The 18,179-nt window shown below is 34.6% G+C and overlaps 1 protein-coding gene across 5 annotated transcripts in view; it reads right to left on the reverse strand.

Moving 5' to 3' along the window:
* LOC106108010 (TWiK family of potassium channels protein 12-like) overlaps nucleotides 1-18,179 on the reverse strand; it is a 212,987-nt gene that overhangs the window by 30,767 nt on the left and 164,041 nt on the right. For 3 of the 5 annotated variants that reach the window (XM_013289076.1, XM_013289093.1, XM_013289085.1), the window contains one exon: nucleotides 14,514-14,565. The exons of the other annotated variants lie outside the window; for them this stretch is intronic. The gene's annotated coding sequence lies outside the window, so the exon portion shown is untranslated. The remainder of the gene's footprint in view (nucleotides 1-14,513; nucleotides 14,566-18,179) is intronic. 5 annotated transcript variants of the gene reach the window in all.

Below are 18,179 nucleotides of genomic sequence, written 5' to 3' on the forward strand. Positions count from 1 at the left end.
ACTGTGCCAACGAGGGTAACTAAGATCTAGTCACCACAAACATACAGAACCGAGCCTCTCATTGGGAATAGTGAGCTAGTGATGCTTTTTTTTTTATTGGGCGGCCCCATGCCGCCCTCTCGTACCCCTGACATGTATGATCAAAGATTTTGGGTACGTTTATAAAAAAAAATATATATAAAATTTACAATATTACTTACAAGCTAATATCACATTTAAATTACTTTAATATCACAAAGTTTCTAATACTATGTTAAAACACTACAAACTACGTTTTATTCAGAGCTAGTGATGGAGATGAAACTAATACTACTTTTACTAGAAGTAGTAAAATGACGTCTGACAGATTTGATTAATATTAACTTAAATAGGTAACTTAACTTGCCTTAATGCTTGTAATTACTAAGTACGAACCCCAAGAGCTTATTCAATTGTCATGAGTTAATTACCTTAGTTTGTAGAAGAAACAAACACATAGACAATTACGCCTAATAAAACCACATTAAAAACAAGCAAAGAGGGCAAATGTCTCTCGTTTCGAGTCTGAGTATACCTTGTTTCCTTATAATTTTATATCCTATTTTGAGATAATTTAAATAAAATACAAATTGGATTCGAGCTCATTTCAAATAAGGAAGTATATTGAATAAAGTAATTTCAGAATTGGTTGCTCTGTATGCAAAGGATCTTTTCGAAACTTCTCAGCGAATACAAATTAGGATAAAACGAATTTAATATAAAAAATAACAAAATATATTATAACAACATCGTATTCACATTATATCGAAAAAAATAAAACAGAAAATTAAACCTAGAGACGTGCATACGTTAGTTATTAAACTACGTAATCTATACAATATTATAAAGAGGAAAGATTTGTATTTTTGTATGTATTGAAATAACTCAAAAACTACTGAACCGATTTAAAAAAATTCTTTCACCATTAAAAAGCTACTTTATCAGTTAATAACATAGGCTATATTTTTTTTTATTACACTAGGGTGAAGTCGCGAGCACCAGCTAGTGATAAATTCGAAAAATGCATAATGTAAACGAAGGAAGTATATCATATCGTGATTTTCAAATTGAGTCTCATTTAGTTATAACGTATTACTAAAGTAATTAGTAAATGCGAGATCTCGTATTTATCCTTTATCACAATTAGGCAGAGTTAAAGTTTCCCCGAGCACCGTTAAGCGATTTAGTTCGTGAAACCAAAGTTTCTATGTCAAATAAATTAACATTAATTAGTTATTGAAACAGGATCCAATGTTGGCACTCAGTTTTGAACTAATATACTTTGATGTTTACTTTACTGACATGTTCTTGTTGAGGTTATGACATCTTAAAACTTTGGAGGAAATTTGAAGGTTCATACATTACAAATTAAAATACAATAGCACTGACAATAAACAATGACTTGATTCATTCCAACTATACCAAACAGACTAGATTCTATAAACAAGCAATATTTTTTTAATCAGAGTGGCATGGGCATGTTATGAGAAGGGATGAATCGCATGTAACAAGACGGACGATACTTATGAATGTGATGGGGTACATCGGTAGAAGTAGACCTAGAAAGAAATGGATGCATTGCGTGAAAGGTGACATGATCAAGAAGGGAGTGTTGACTGAATTGACGAATGATAGAGTGCTTTGGAGGACGAAAACCCGGTGCGCCGACCCTACGGGAGTAGGATAAGGCATGGGAGGTGATGATGATTTTTTTTACCAGAGTACTTATAAATATACAAAAAAATAACAGACATTCACATACTTTTTCATTTTTAAATTCGACTTTCTCATTGATTTTATAGTGTTCTCAAACGGTTTATTATTTTTCACTTTACATGAATACATCCATGTTACGATGGATCATAATGTGGTGTCATCATCATCACCAGCACCATACGTATCCACCGAGGGGCTCGGTGCCTACCCTAAGTAAGGGTGAGTAAGCCATAGTCAACCACGCTTGCCAAGTGCGGGTTGATTCACTTTAGACGTACTTGTATCTTTGAATTTCTTCGCCGATATGTGGAGGTTTCGTCACGATGTTTTCCTTCACTGTAAGAACGCCGGGTAAATTATGTACGTATGAAAATTCGAAAAATCGAAAATCACATTGGTACGGCGGGATTCGAACCCAAGACCTGTAGATTACAAGTCAAGTGCTTAAACCACCGAGTATTGTAAGTACCTCGTACATTGTAGGTAGGTACTCGTATTTTATTTCGTACACCATAGTAACCATGAAAGTCCATTGTCGTGAGATTTGTATTGTCATATTTGTTGTCTCTATTATTACAAAGTGTATGAGAGAGATGGCAGTATTTTATACTAGTGTACAGTCGAAACCCACAGTAATAATTTATTAAATAAGCAATCTCGTTTGACGCGTTGCTCTCAGATGATTGGTCACGTGGCCGTGCTGTTTCAGATCGGTTACCGCCACACGTACGCTCTTATTACCGCGTCACGTTCCGCTGACTGTTAACGTTATTGCCCTTGTAACTTTCCCTCCCTCGAATCACCTACAATTATTTTATATGGAAGAATTTAATTTGCATTAAATGTTACTTTGTATCTAGATTGATTTTTCCAATCAATGATTGGGTAAAATGATTTTCATAAAAATCACGTACCAAAAAATTTAGTTACTATATTGCTGAAACGCAAGAAATAATTTAAGATAAAATTTGCCCAACGTGTACTTTCTACCCGTCTACATCTATCAAATTAAAAGTAGTATATCTTTTGCTTCAAAATCTAATAAAGTCGGATTATATTGAACAATGACTAGTGAATGTTATTCAGTTACAAGGCAAAAGAAAATTAATTGTATTGAATTTCGTTGAGTAATTGTGTACTGTCCCGAAGGAAGGTTAATATTAATTGCTTTATAAGTAACGATTTGAGCATCCCCTGACCCGGACATTGCTTTATTGGTAAGGTCGGTCTAAAACAAAAGATAGAAAGCCTCACAGCATTGTTATAGCAGTTTATTGTCTTCAAAAGTTATCGAAAATTCAAATAAGACAATAATTTATTATTAATGTTCATTTGTTATTTCGTTGTAAATTAACAGCAGTAAAAGCTGAATACTGAAACGAAAACACTTCGCTTAGTTATCGCTACTTATTATCACATATTTCTAAATTTTAAAACAGTCTGTTCAAATGTTAACCTTTTCTATATTATAAACGAGCAAGCGGCCACTGCGAAGTGCCTATAAAAACAGCTATTCTTCGTTATTCTAGTATAGTTTGCATTAAATTTATAATATTCCAATTCATTAATAGTCCATTATTATTTGCAAATGTCATCAAAATTTACATTTTCTTAGACCGCTGTACGGCGAGGCTAAACTTTGTTAATTTCAAGAAAACTTATCCTACTCGAGGAGAGAATATTACGTAGTGGAAAGTCGAAAGTCGAAGGAAACTTATTAAGTTACAGTTTACTATCAATCTAGCTTCTCTTTTGAATTTACATAGATACATTCAACATTTTCATATCCTACTAAAATTTAATTAATTTATTAGTTTCACCCGTTAGTAATCTCACTAATATTATAAATGCGAAAGTTTAGATGGATTGATGTTTGTTAGTTTGTAGTCTCATCATCTTCCACTTGCCCTTATCCCTTATGGAGGGTCGGCACAGTATGTGCTGCTCTTCCATACATCTCTATCAGCCGTCATATCTGAATTCACTCCTTTCTTAAGCATATCTTCTTTCACACAATCCATCCATACTTTCTTCGGTCTTCCTCTTCCTTTGTAGCCATCCACACTCAATCTCAACACTTTCTGGTTTGTGTCCCCATCATTTCGTCGCATAACATGTCCATACCACGCTAACCTTTTGCTTCTCAATTTCTCCACCACTGGCGCTACTTTCAAACTTCCTCTAATGTACACATTCTTAACTTTAGTAGTCTAAACGGCTGAAATCTCAATGAAATTTGTTATATGTGTAGTATAGTCTGGAAGAACACATAGACTTACATTTCTTTTTTAATTGCACACGGACGGAGCCGTGGGAAGCTAGTTTGATGTAAATTCTTGTAGGTCAAAGCGAGTTTGTGTCGTTATTTATTCGATTAGTAAGGAAATTGATGCACGAAAGCGTCCCTTGTGGGGCCCCGTAGCGTGATATTGGATGCGACCAGCCATGCAACCTCAACCAATCAACGCAGTACAATAGTTAACCCTTTCACAACTATGACTACCCAAACCTTGGTTACTAGTTTGTTCAATTGTTTTATAATTTTTATGACTATTTTAAATGTAGGTCATTCAATTTATGTTTTATATAGGAGTTTCAATAGTTTAAAATTTAATGTCATTTACCAAAATGAAGAAATAGAATTTCTTTAACGGAGAAATTACAGATTTATGTCGTTGACTTTTTTCTGTAAATAATCAATAAATTTCTTTACTTGATTAAAAGTGATCTTTTTTTGATTTGAAACCCAAACATTTTCCTTAGTGGACGGAAGTACGTTCTTCTTGAGCGTAATGGAATACTATTAGAATGTTCTTTCCAATAAATATCGTGCATTTAAGCCTTTTCATTCTTAGGAAATTGTTTGAAATTGTCTGATTTATGGCAACGATGCCAACAAAGCTCTTGACTTGTGCTAGAAGCATGGTTAACTATAGTGGAATGTAGGGAATTGAATCAACAACCACGTGGTCTTATTTGTCTTATAGTCTATACCCTTAACTATTAGCCTATTACCGCTTTAAATATTTTAAAATCACAAGTCCTTATTGTTTATTTTAAACAAAAATATCAAATCAAAATCAGTAACATCACCAGCTCACTATACGTTCCCACTGAGAGGTACGGAGCCTACCCTAAGTATGGTGACTAGGCCATAGTCAACCACGCTGGTCTAGTGCAGCTTGACTTCTCACATATCTTTGAATTTCTTCGCAGATATATGCAGGTTGCATCAAAAACAGTAACTAATGGTTAAAGATAGTTGGAAAATCGGTCATAACTAAATGGAAAAATTACAGTCTACAGTTAAATGATAGAAAAATATTTTGTACTGAGAATCCTTTGAGTAGGTTTGATTGGTTATTCAATCTACGAGTATCCGATGCAACTGCAAATTCAATCAAAGAGTTTTGCTATTCGCTTCTCTGTCGGAATTCATCAGTTATATCGATTTAATTTGTATTCCAATTCCGTTGTAGTGTTGCAATCTAAAAGTTGCATGTTTAACAACTTCAAGAATTAAATATCTATACTTCATAGAATAAAGAGATGGAAATGTTATCAAACTATTATGACAGTGGAACCTTACTGTATAGAAAATGCGCTTATATTAACGTTAATCAATTCTCTGGTGTTGCATTTTTTTTACTTTGTCTTTAACTGTTTGTATATAAAGACTAGCTGTTGCTCGCGACTTCGTCCACGCAATGTTAAGATAAAAGTAGCCTATAATATACCCGTCTATGTCAGCTACCCTTTAGTGAAAGTCCGGTCAAAATCGGCCCAGCCGTTTCGGAGATATCCCGGAACGAACGCGGCTCGCGGACAGACAGACAAAACATTTTTAAATGTCATTCTCGTTATCAGAAACGCAATACACCATTTTACCGAAATCTGCAAATTTTCTTTTGATGAAACAAAAACATACAGTCTAATTTTATTTTATGTATAGAATATACATAGATATAGATTAAAAAGATCACCTCCACCAACTAAAACGAATTAAACGGAAGAAGTTTCTTAGATGACGTTATACTGGATTTATGTATGAAAACTAGAATTTTTATAGCTAAACATTTGCATAATACAAAGAACTTGTATAATTAATCACGGCCAGAGGTCCAAGTAGTCGAGAACTTTCTACGACAAAACCTATCAGACCTTGAGCTCAATTATAATAAATGATCTTCCCTTTTGTTACTGCAATTTTAGGCCTATTCTGTCAGTTTTTATATCATAACTTTAGCCTGCGATTTCGTCTGTACAGAATAAATATACTGCTTTAGTAGCCTATGCTTCGATAAACATATAATTGTTTATCAAATAGACTTAGCTTTATACTTTAATTGATGTCTGTTTTCTGTGGAACTGTGGACTGTGGAATATCCATCTAAACTTTTGCATGTACATATATTGGATATCATAAGATATCATTTGGAATACCTACTTCTGCTGTTTGCTAGGTGTGAAGTGGAAGCAATTTGGGTTACGTCTGATTGCAGATCACTTTCTGTGCTTCTCCTCCTTTATCGATTAAATGATGACAACGTACCTGCAGCTATGGTTGTCTATATATAACAATCGCTTCGCTATTTCGGCGAATTTAGTTTGCTTGCTGGTTTGCCACTTTATGATATAAAAATAAAGCACTAAGAAAACTCAATTTAGTTTTTCCTAATATTTAGCACCTCTTAAATTTATTTTATGACTAGCTTTGGCTCGCGACTCCGTCCGCGTGGAATTAAGAAAAAACAAAAGTGAGTAACCTATGTGTTCTTCCAGACTATCCTCCACATCTATACCAAATTTCATCGAAATCCGTTCAGCCGTTTAAGCTACAAACTCTAACAAACATCCATCCATCCATCCATCCATCCATCCATTTAAACTTTCGCATTTATAATGTTAGTAAGATTAATCTCAATAGATTAACAATTTAGGAAATAGTAGAAAAAGTGGGGGGTAGTTTTATAAAACACTTGCAAGCCTTAACGCTCATTCTGAATGTTGTAAAATTTACGTTAAAAAAGTGCAAAGTAAAAGATATCGATCGTTACTGTGATTGCCATAGTCGTAATTTCGACAAGTCAAAACGTGTCTAGTTTAAGATAGTAGTTGTGTACAAGTACTTTAAAAATAATTGAAAAAGTCATTAGAGACACGTCACTGGGAAAAAACATGTTGGAACATGCAAGTAGTGAGGCGAACGTGTTTTCCTTACCATGTATTGTAAGACGGAATTGTTTAATTAATACTTCGGTAAGATACAACCAATATTTTTATATTTCGAATCGTTATTCAAAGATGCATTAATTTTGAAGTGTAGTTAACAATTGCTAAGCTCTTGCTTAATGATTTAGTGGAGTTTCTCGATTTAAGTAAAAGCCGAGTACATGTAAAATTAATATTTCACATGTTATGTGAATTCATATTTTGGTAAACTCTTGGTGTATATCGATGACGTTTTGAGGCTAAGAACATGAACTGAGGTTTTCTATTTAACATAAAGCTTTAGTGATGTAGGTTGTGAGTTATTTTTTAATTTAGTTAATGTTAACCTAACCTAACAATGGAAATTAGTCAGTTTTTCATTTTATTAGTAAGGGTCAGGTAGGGCCGAGCGTTTATAAGATTTATTTTTCTGAATCAGCTGAATATCATTATGACTTAATAGTCATTGATTTCCCTCGTTAAGCAGTTTATTTTAGCCAAAGTGTCGACATACTGCTGATCAATTGTAACCGTATTTCACGAACATGATTTATTTTTTTATAAACGAAAATCGATCGTTTTTGATATAAGTTGGATGTTTCACAGTGATGAATTTCTTAATTGGATTAATTGTCGATTAATGGTGAAAGCAACCCTGTGATCTTTTTAAATTAGTTTTTGTTTGTGGCTTGTGCAGTCGGAGTACACATCTGTGCAGCCGGTGAGGGAACGCCCCGTGACATGCCCGGCGTGACATGACAAGCAACACCTGTGCGATCCTGTGGCGCGCCTACGACGCGTCTGGCTGCATGAAATGCATCCACAGCGCACATGGCTGAGTGCAGTAGACCTGCAACGCGCATGGCTACAAGTAGCGCGCCTGTGTTGCCTCTGACTTCGTACAGCGCGTCTACAACGCAACTGCCTATCAGCAAGTGTGAGTACTGCGTTCGAATGTGAGTAAAGTTTGTATTGAAGTTTTAATACTCAAACAAAGCGATAAGTCGCTGTTGTCTGTAGTGACTGCTATGAGAACTGTGACATTCGTCAAATTGTTACCGTCGGTAGTGACCTCAATAATCGGACTTAGCAGTTACATTTTACCAAGCTAGTGAATGCGTAGATGATATTTAAGTTCAGTTGTTTTGTGTTTTGTTATTTGTCTGATGTAGATGCTACTGGACCGTTTTAAAGCCAACACACTGAGGCAAGTTAATTCTGTAAGGCCTGTGGCAGTGTGTTTCTTCAAACTCGTCTACGATGAGACTGCGTTGCGCCTGGGTTCGTGCACTGCGCTCACGACGCGCATACAGCGCGTACAGCGCGTACAGCGTGCGCATACAGCGCGCCTGCCTGCGCTACAGCGCGCCTGCCTGCGAACGTCGCGCCTGTGTACGAACAGCGCGCCTGTCTTCGTGTGTCGCGCCTGTGTGCGAACAGCGCGCCTGTCTTCGTGTGTTGTGCATGTGTGTGAACAGCACGCTCGCGCAGCCCCTATCTTCAGAAACCGCACCCTTGACGCGACTGGGTTCGTGATGTGACGGTCGAGGTGGGAACTTTCTTGCTTTACTTCATACTTCTAAGGTCGAGGTCTGTACTTTAGAATGGTTAGGTTAGATTGTGCGTCCCTGATGATCATGATGATGATGTCCTCCATGTCTGTCAATGGCGAACTTTATCTCCGAGAGTGTGATCGAAGACTACTGGCAAATCCGAACTTAGATTTAAGGGTCCGGTCACACTGCGCACAGTACAATAGGTCCTTGAAATATCTAAGACTATTTTAATTTTAAAATATCTTCTACTCACAAATTTATATTCGAACGCAAAACAAATATAAAAATTAAAGTTAATTGAAGGATTTTATAAAACGGTGTAAAGTAAAATTCCCACACTTTACGGAAATTGGACAAGTAACTCAAATGTTCGTACCTAAATTATATTTTCTAATTTAACACCGAAATTTATTCTCTCTGCGAAGGTTTGTGCGGCGAAGATATCAAATGAAATTGAATATATTACATCTCATTTTATTTGCTCCTTTTGTAATTTAACATTTAATTAAGCATATTCAGCGGATACTTACGGTGATATAGGAATGGGCAACGGCCATTTCGCTATTTTGGCGAATTTACCGTCGTAATTTTTAGCCATCTTGTACTAGCTTTCATATGTACTCAGTAGGATTCGCCCGATACTCCGTCCGCGTGGAATTAAAAAAAGAAACAAAAATAAGTTGCCTATGTTGTAGACCAAAGTATGGTCTACATCTATGACAAATTACAGAAATATCCGTTCAACTTTAACAAACATCCATCGAAACATTTATAATAATAGTAAGATATACTTAGTATTGAAGAGTCATACTTGTCTATACCGTGTCATTTAGGCGCGGTTCACACTTGTCCAGTAGCACTCAATAACTGGACTGTCAATCAACTGGCTCAGTGTGTGCGCTAACTGGCGCTAATGAGTCCAGACAATCTATGACTGGCAGTCGCAACTGTCCCACTGCTCTGAGAAGTGTGAATCGTGCATTATTTTAGAATGTGTTCTCTTTTTTTTATTAATAAAAACAAAACACCATATACTCGTAAATGCACGAAGAAAACATTAACATTAGTTGACTTAAAGCGAGACAACATCAGGCCACGTCACCACTGATTGAAGCAGAGTGTATACAAGACTTTTATTTTTTAATGAATGCTTTGACTGGCGCAATGGTCGTGCAGTTGTTCTTTTGAGGCGAGCAATGCACTGAAAACTGCTGCCCTCCTTTCGCACTACTCATTTTTTCATCAAAATCGGTGTCACAAAGAAAGAGGGTTTTTATGTTGTTTAGCGTACAAAAACTCATTAAAATGTTCATTATAACAAGGGTGTACATATTAAAGGGTTGTAAATTGCGGAGCATGGGGCTAACTATGATATTTTTGGGACCTAAAGCACTATCACTATCATCATCATCCACCTCACCTTATCCCTTATGGAGGGTCAGCACAGTCTGTGCTGCTTTTCCAAACATCTCTATCATTCGTCATATTTGAATACACTCCTTTCTTAAGTATATCCTCTTTCACACAATCTATCCATACTTTCTTCGGTCTTCCTCTATCTTAGTAGCCATCCACATTCAATCTTAACCTTTTCCTTCTCAATTTTACCACTGGCGTTACTTTCAAACTTCCTCTAAAAGCACTATCACTATGAGTTTATTATAATAATTAGTTGTAAGTTATATCTTGTGTAGTTCGCGTTCCAGCGCATTCTGAATAGTTGGCCTGCTTTTTCATTGCTCATTTTTTAAAACAGAATTTCAAACAAATATGAGCGAGTGCACTTACTGCTATTAAAATGAAGCTCATTTGAAATACAACAACTACAATAATGTTGTACTCTGTTATATAAAGTTAAACTACATATGTATTACATAAGAAAGTAGATGATTCTATGTTATTTAATCCCGATGTGTAGTGTGACAAGAATAGATGAAATTAAGAATGTGTATTTAAGTTTGAAAGTAGTGCCATTGGTCGAGAAATTAAGAAGCAAAAGGATAGCGTTGTTATGTTATGCGAACAGGGGATAGGGACATAAACCAGAAAGTGTTAAGATTGAATGTGGTTACAGAAAGAGGATATGCTTGAGGAGCGAGTGAATTCAGATATGACGGCTGATATTGTGCCTCTCCTCTATAGGGACAAGAGCAAGTTGATGATGATGATGATGAGGATGATAATTCAGTTAGGCACTAAGTCAGTACTTACCCTCTAGAAGTCTTTTCGATACTAATAGAATCAAAGAGAAGAAGTCTTCTAAAACATACAGATTTACATGAAAGATAGACAATATGAAATGATTTTAAATGCGTATTTAGTTATCAGCAAGGCAAACACATCATCTCCGCTAAATCTTTCATTTTTTTTTTGATATCACATACAAACACTAATTTTAATAACTGAATAGAAGACTAACATTTGCGTGCGACTTTGTACGTAAGCATTTAAAAAAAACTTGCTAACTATTTAAAATTTAATTTTCTTGTTTCTAACTTTTCTATCTTCCTTTTGGTTTACCAAAATAAACAATAAACTGCAGTTAATTAAAAAGTATATGCCGACTATTCCAGCCGTCGCCGCTGCGCCAGCCGTCAGATCCTGCGTGCCGCCGCAAGACCTCCTGCGGGACATCCGAGTGCGCCGAGCCTCGCTGTCGCCGAGTCGCGGCGCCACCGCGGCACCAGCGCCGGCGCTGGAATCAGCTGACGGGCCGGTTTGCTGTTTGATCATTGTACATGACTACATCGGTTTGCACGGTATGTCTTTCATTATTACGCTTTTTTTACTTTACACCTATCCTAGGTCACACCTAACTTAGGGTAGGCTCCGGAGCCCCACAGTTGGGACGTATAGTGAGCTGGTGATCTTTGTTACATAACCCGTTATTTGCTCGTGCGCTTCAATTTAATGTCGATTTAATAATAACCGAATACTAAAAGATACTGATATATGTTAAGGGTATTATTAAAGCGAGAATTACTATACTCGTATTTACCGACATTCAAATAGATGAGTTCCAAATTTAGGGTATCCAGATTGTAATATTTAATGTCGCTATACAATCAAATTCAGGGAAAAATCGAAATGTTATCTTCCGATTCTGCGGAATAAGTGAGCGAAAGGAGACCAATGGAGAGTAAATTTAGTTCAATACTTTGTCAAGGCAAGGGCAGTTAGTTTAATAGTATAATCCGACTATTCCAGCCGTCGCCGGTGCGTCAGCCGCCAGACCCTACGTGTCGCTGCGAGACCTCCTGCGGGACATCCGAATGCGTCGAGCTTCGCTGTCGCAGAGTCGCAGCGTCACCGCGGCGCCGGCGCCGGGATAAGCTGACGGCCCGGTTTGCTGTTTGACCGTTGTACATAACTGCAGCGGTTTGCACGGTTAGTTTTATTATTACGCTTATTTGCTTAACACGTTAATCGCTCATGCGCGTTAATATTGTTATAATAATATTGCGATATAATCCTAGAAATATGAATTTCACTGGCTTGAGTGAAATCGTCAGGCTAAATTTTTGTGCGAATTATTTTCGACCGGGTCATCGTACATGTCGATGTTTTCGACAGTATTGCCGTCTATGTAACACAAAACACAATACTTAGTTGCATCGGGAATCGATGGGCAATAGTAAACATTTATATATTGCTTGTTATTACATACATTTGATTATAATACCGTGTAGTTTTAAGGATCTATCAATAGATGGCGGTATTGATGATTTTTTATGAAAATTGTTTCAAGTGAAATGTTGTGCCTCTTTCATATATTTGAATATCTTTGCATTCAACTCGTGACCGGAATAATTATCGCGATACATCATTTATCCAATATCAATATTTCACTGCGCCGACAGTATCGGCTATTAATAGAGTCGCCGATTTTAAAAATATACTCTTGAGTGCTTTTCGGATAACAAATGCATATCTGTTTCGTTTAGAGAAATTAATTTCGTGTGGACAATACGTCTCTGTTTTTTGTAGTAGTTACATTAAAAAAATTAAATAGCTGATTGTCATTGAATGTAGACAGTTCTTTTTTTTATTTTTTTAATCTTACGTAGACTTTTAGTTACTTGGCATTCAAATGTCTGGATTTGATTTTTATAAGTTTTGGTTATTTGCAAAATACTGCTTAATAACACCCGGATTTGAATAAAAAAAACATTATTTTCAATTCATTAATAGTAACATCTTTATTTTAAATGTCAGTGATTATCATCTACGTATTAGATAAATTCATTTTTATTTTAAATTAGCTTTCAAAAAGGTTCCCAATTTGTCTCTTTTGAATTCCTATTTAGACTGTACGTAAAATTACGCGTAATTAGGTCGCTGTCCGACATTTTATTAACTCAAAAATAATATACCATTTCTATCCTATTATACGGTATGCAACACGCGTTGCACTAAAGCCGGCAGTGGGCCGTTAACTAAATATGAAGCTGACCTCCTTTCTCAAAGCATCATATTTGAACAGCAAATATGAACTAAAATAAGATAAGAAGGGTGGAATTCTCCTGCTACAAGCCATTTAATTTTAAATTATTTTTACCTAACTGATAGCAAGTTAAAGTTTTCTCAAATTGATTATTTATTCTCAGATTTCTCATAGGTATGTTTACACAGTTTATGAAAGCAATAAATGGGTACAGGTTGTAAAATGTTCCATTGACTTTAAGTCAACTAAATTGACGTATTTTGTCATATAAAGTGTAGAGGCGTCGTGCGCAGGAGTGACAGTTTTTAGAACGTTCCTTTGATTAAAATATCTCACAACTTTGATTCGTAGGAGCTTATATGGAGGTGCGCACAAAACTTTAGTTACAACTAAACAGTTGAATTCGCTGCGAAACAATCGACAATCGCACAACAGTTACGCGGTAATTTATTCAAAAGTGTGCGCCCGCTCTTATGCTTTAAAAATTAACAGAATATTACCTCCGTATTCCGGTAAAAAGACGCATCGAACGATATATTGGTGACTTATTAATAAAATAAGTACCTACACAATCATAATAACCGAAACGAATTAAACTAAATAAGTTTTATTCAGTAAAATCTTTATTACCATTTAGTACGAGGAAATCCAATTAGTCAAGTCTTTAAAGTTGTCGATACTTTTCCTTTCATTTCCTTTTATAAAGTCATTACAAATGGCGGCTTAACTTTTCTTATTTTCCAATAAAACTTATACATTCCAGTTCTAAGTTAAATTTCTACCTCAATGATACCAGGTATCACGGGGATTAATGTTAAAAAGTTTTAATACTGCTTAAGGTTTTATCATAAATAACTTAAATTAATTAAAATAACCAACAAAGTAATCCTATCTATACTAATATTATAAAGAGGAAAGATTTGTATTTTTGTATGTATTGATATAACTCAAATATTATAAACCAATTTTAAAAATCCTTTCACCGTTAGAAAGATAATTTATCAGTGAGTAACAGAGATTTTTATTTCAAATTTCACGCGGGCGAAGTCACGAGCAGCAGCTAGTTAATTATAAATATTAAATGTTGGATGGATGGATGTTAGTAAGTATCTCTAGAAAGGATCTTGTTGAAATTCGGCATACATGAGAACATGGGAACATAGGGTACTAATTAAGTTTATTTTTCAACTAGCTGTTGCCCACAACTTCATCCACGCAATACTAAGATAAAAAAAACAGCCTATAATATGCCCATCTTTGTCAGCTACCCTTCAGTAAAAGTCCGGTCTTAATCGGCCCAGCCATTTTGAAGATTACCCGGAACATGGCTTGCGGACAGACAGATAAGAAAAAAATTAAATGCGATTTTCGTTATCAGCAACGCAGATACATTATCTTCCCGAAATCTGTATTTTTTTTTAATTACAAGTAGACACTCCAATTTTATTTTATGTATGAAAGATATAGATTACAATCGGACGAAGGCCTAGAGAGTACAGAGTTTGGTTTTGATATATTTTTCATTAGTTCTTTTTATTAGATCCAAGGCGTGCATTAGAATGACTTACTTATTTAAGAAGGAAGCGCTTCTTGAAGTTGGCTGTCTGCCAACGCTTTTACCTGTAACGAAAGGGAACATAAGTTATTTAGGGGATATCGAAGCGTTGTTTTATTATACCATTACTATTTTTATCTACGACTGGTTCGTTTCTGTCGTCTAAGTGAATTTAAATATTAACATTTTGACGCTTCCTTATTGCTTTTAAAATAAAGAATTCCAATACATTTTTTTTAAATCGTAGAATCTATACTAATAAAATAAAGCTGGAACCCACACTATTTTGTGGCGTAGGATGTCTGCAATGACAGCATATTTTTTAAAAATACTTATATTGTACAGGTTATAGGTAAAATTATTATTCTATGGTCCTTCTAAGCGAATATGGTAACACAACTCTAAAACACTTATTATATAAAGGATGTTTCCAATTACACCAATGGTCATAGCGATTAACCGGTCCATGGGATTTTTTTTAATTGGGCCAAATGATTCTGTAGATTTTATAGGGCCAATGGGAAAACATGTTTTTAAAGAGGATTTAAAACACCTCGTTTAATGAGGACCCATACATTATGTACCCTATAGAAAGTAAAGGCTAATGAAATAAATATTAAATAAGAATTCCATTAAATTATTTACATAGTGGTGGTAAGTGCACTAGTTTATGCCTGCTTTTGATTTAAATTCGACATATAACTTGTTATAAAAGGGGTCAACTTTGTAGCCGCTAGAGGGCGCAGCGCCTAGTTTCACGAATTTTACGTAAAATACCCGTATTAATTATTTAAAAGAGCCACTTGTAAGAGAAATGTAATTAATTATGAAAGTAAAATATACATTCATCATTACTATACATGCTGACTTCGTTAAGGTTGGAAATTGTTATTGAAATTTATTGAATGACTGTAACTCATTTTACAATCTACTAATGAACAAAACGGTTTATATTACAAGAATTACAAAGTATCAATATTAGTTGGTCACGGTATACAGCTAGTAATGTTACTTTCGCGGTTTCACTTAACTTTACATTATTTTTAAGAAAAAAATGTTAAGGCACCACCGGCCCCGGGATTGCTTGGATTGGTCACTGAAAACATATTTTCTAGACTTTTAAAAAAGTTAATTTTTCCTTAGAAATGTTTAACATCTGCTCTCTTATCGATCTTATTTTATAAAATTTTAATTATTACATTTTTTTATTATAACCAGTAATCCTTCGAGCGGGATCTTTTATCTTAAATGCATTAGCTATCAAATAAAAAAATAATAATCGATTAATTGACATAAGACGATAATAAGATTTTAAAGGTAATAGATACACGCATTGCGACACATCTTGATACTTTAATAAACAATACGGATTATTACAAACAAGACAAAAACTAAATGTCTCATTACAATAAAGGTAAAGTTTGTGTGTCTTGGCGTCCCGCCAACGCTTTTACCTGAGACAAAAGGAAATATATAAGTTACTTAAAGATATCCTTTTATATTTATACTGTAATATTAAATGTAATACATTGTTTACGAATGATTAAGTATAACTTTGGTTAAAGACTGTTGAAAAATGTTTAATAGTTCTATTGACAGAAACAGACCTTTTAGCAACCGAATCATTCAATTTAACATAGACTAAAAAATAACAGAGTGACCGTCTCACTCGAAAATAACGAATCAATGACACTACATTCGCCTTTATATCCATTTCCGTAATCCGCAGCTACGGAACGTCTGGAAAATATTTATAACCACATGTTTAGGGCCTAAATTAGACATGTCTGTCAAAATACAACATTTTAATAAAAACTGACACGCCCACGATATGTGTCATTTGATAACGAACCACCTTGTCAGATTGATTGATGTCCGTTATAGAGGGATTCGGAATTTCTGCGTTTCGATAAAACTGTCAATATGCTTAGTCATTGGATCTAGATAAAGGGAAAGGTTATTTGAAGGTTATCCAATAATGCAATCTCACCCAAATTGTACCACGCACAACACACACACACACAAAAATCCACAAAATTCGACAGATAATTGTTTAAAATAGTTATAACAATTTATTAGACAATCCAATATATCGATCTAAATGTAAATTCATCATCACCAGCTCTCTAAAGTCCCCACCGAGCGCTTCGGAGCCTACCCTAAATAAGGGTGACTAGGCCATAGTCAACCACGCTGGCCAAGTGGGTTGGTTGACTTCACACATGTCTTTGAATTTCTTCGCCGATATGTCCAGACATCACGATGTTTTCTTATACCGTAAGAACGTCGGTTAAATTATGTACATATGAAAAATCGAAAGTCATATTGGTACAGCGGGATTAGAACCCAAGACCTGTAGATTACAAGTCAAGTGTGTAAATTATTATCCATTTATTACTAAACGATATAGTTTTGGTAAACAATATAACAAGTATTTGTCTTTGTGAAAATTGCGCGATGCTGTTTTTGTCGTGCTAGTATAAGGGTTTTAAATACTAAAGTAAAAATGTATAAAAATTGTGATAAAATATCCTAATGTAAATTATTATCTCGTTTTCTCTCTAATCAAAATACTTTACAATAATTATAAAATAATAAAAGATTATTTTTACCGATTTTCTGAGGGATTAACTTCGTGTTGCTACAAAGTACGAGCAATTAATCTTATTATTCCAAAGATTAATGAACGTCTTTATTAAATTTAGCTTATTTTAGCATCATAACTGTAATAAAGCAATTAATTAAAATTAATGTTATGTTTTCGATATTTATTACAAAACTTAGGATGAGATTTTTTTTTACTTTTAAATGGAAATGAATAATAATAAGAATATTAACATTATAGTGATTTATAGTAAAAAGAAAACACGATATAATAATTAATTACATGTGCTTTTGTAATTAATACTTTGCATAGAAAAAAAAAAAGAAACACCCTTACAATCTTACTAGTTAATGTTATAAATGTGAAATTTTAGATGGTTGTTTATTAGAGTCTGTAGCCTAAACTGCTGAACGGATCTCGATGAAATTTGGCATAGATGTTAGGATAGCCTGGATGACATAGGCTACTTTTTTAATTCCACGTGGACGAAGTCGCGGGCGATTGCTAGTATTAAAATAATTGACTGTACATTCGAAAACATATTGAATTCAAAAACGTAAACAAAAAATATTTACAATGTCGACAAACGCGGATATGAACAATTTCGCCGCATAAGTTGTACAATCCATTTTGAAATAAATCATCGGTAATGTATAGAGCAATTTCCCTACACATTTTTCGGCTTGCCCCATTTGTCTCTCCTTACTTCGTTCAAGATCTATTTTCTCCACAACGGCGAAATGTAGTTTTGTAATAAATTTCATTTATGATTATTTGTATTGGAAATAACATTTACGAACAGACAAATTTAAAATGAAAGCAGAATTTGTTATATCGTATTACAACATTTCAGTTGCTCATTTCTTTCTGTAATAAGTAGATGGATGGATGGACATTTGTTGGAGTTTGTAGTCTAAAATGAACGGATCTCGATAAAATTTGTGATAGACGTACAGGATAGTCTGAAAGAAAACTTAGATTACTTTTTGACCGACTTCCCAAAAGAAGGAGGTATTCAATTCGTCGGTATATTTTTATTTTTTATTTTTTTTTTATGTGTGTTACGGCATAACT

Source organism: Papilio polytes, unplaced genomic scaffold (assembly GCF_000836215.1).
Source record: "Papilio polytes unplaced genomic scaffold, Ppol_1.0 DF824269.1, whole genome shotgun sequence".
NCBI classification, from domain to species: Eukaryota; Metazoa; Arthropoda; class Insecta; order Lepidoptera; family Papilionidae; genus Papilio; species Papilio polytes.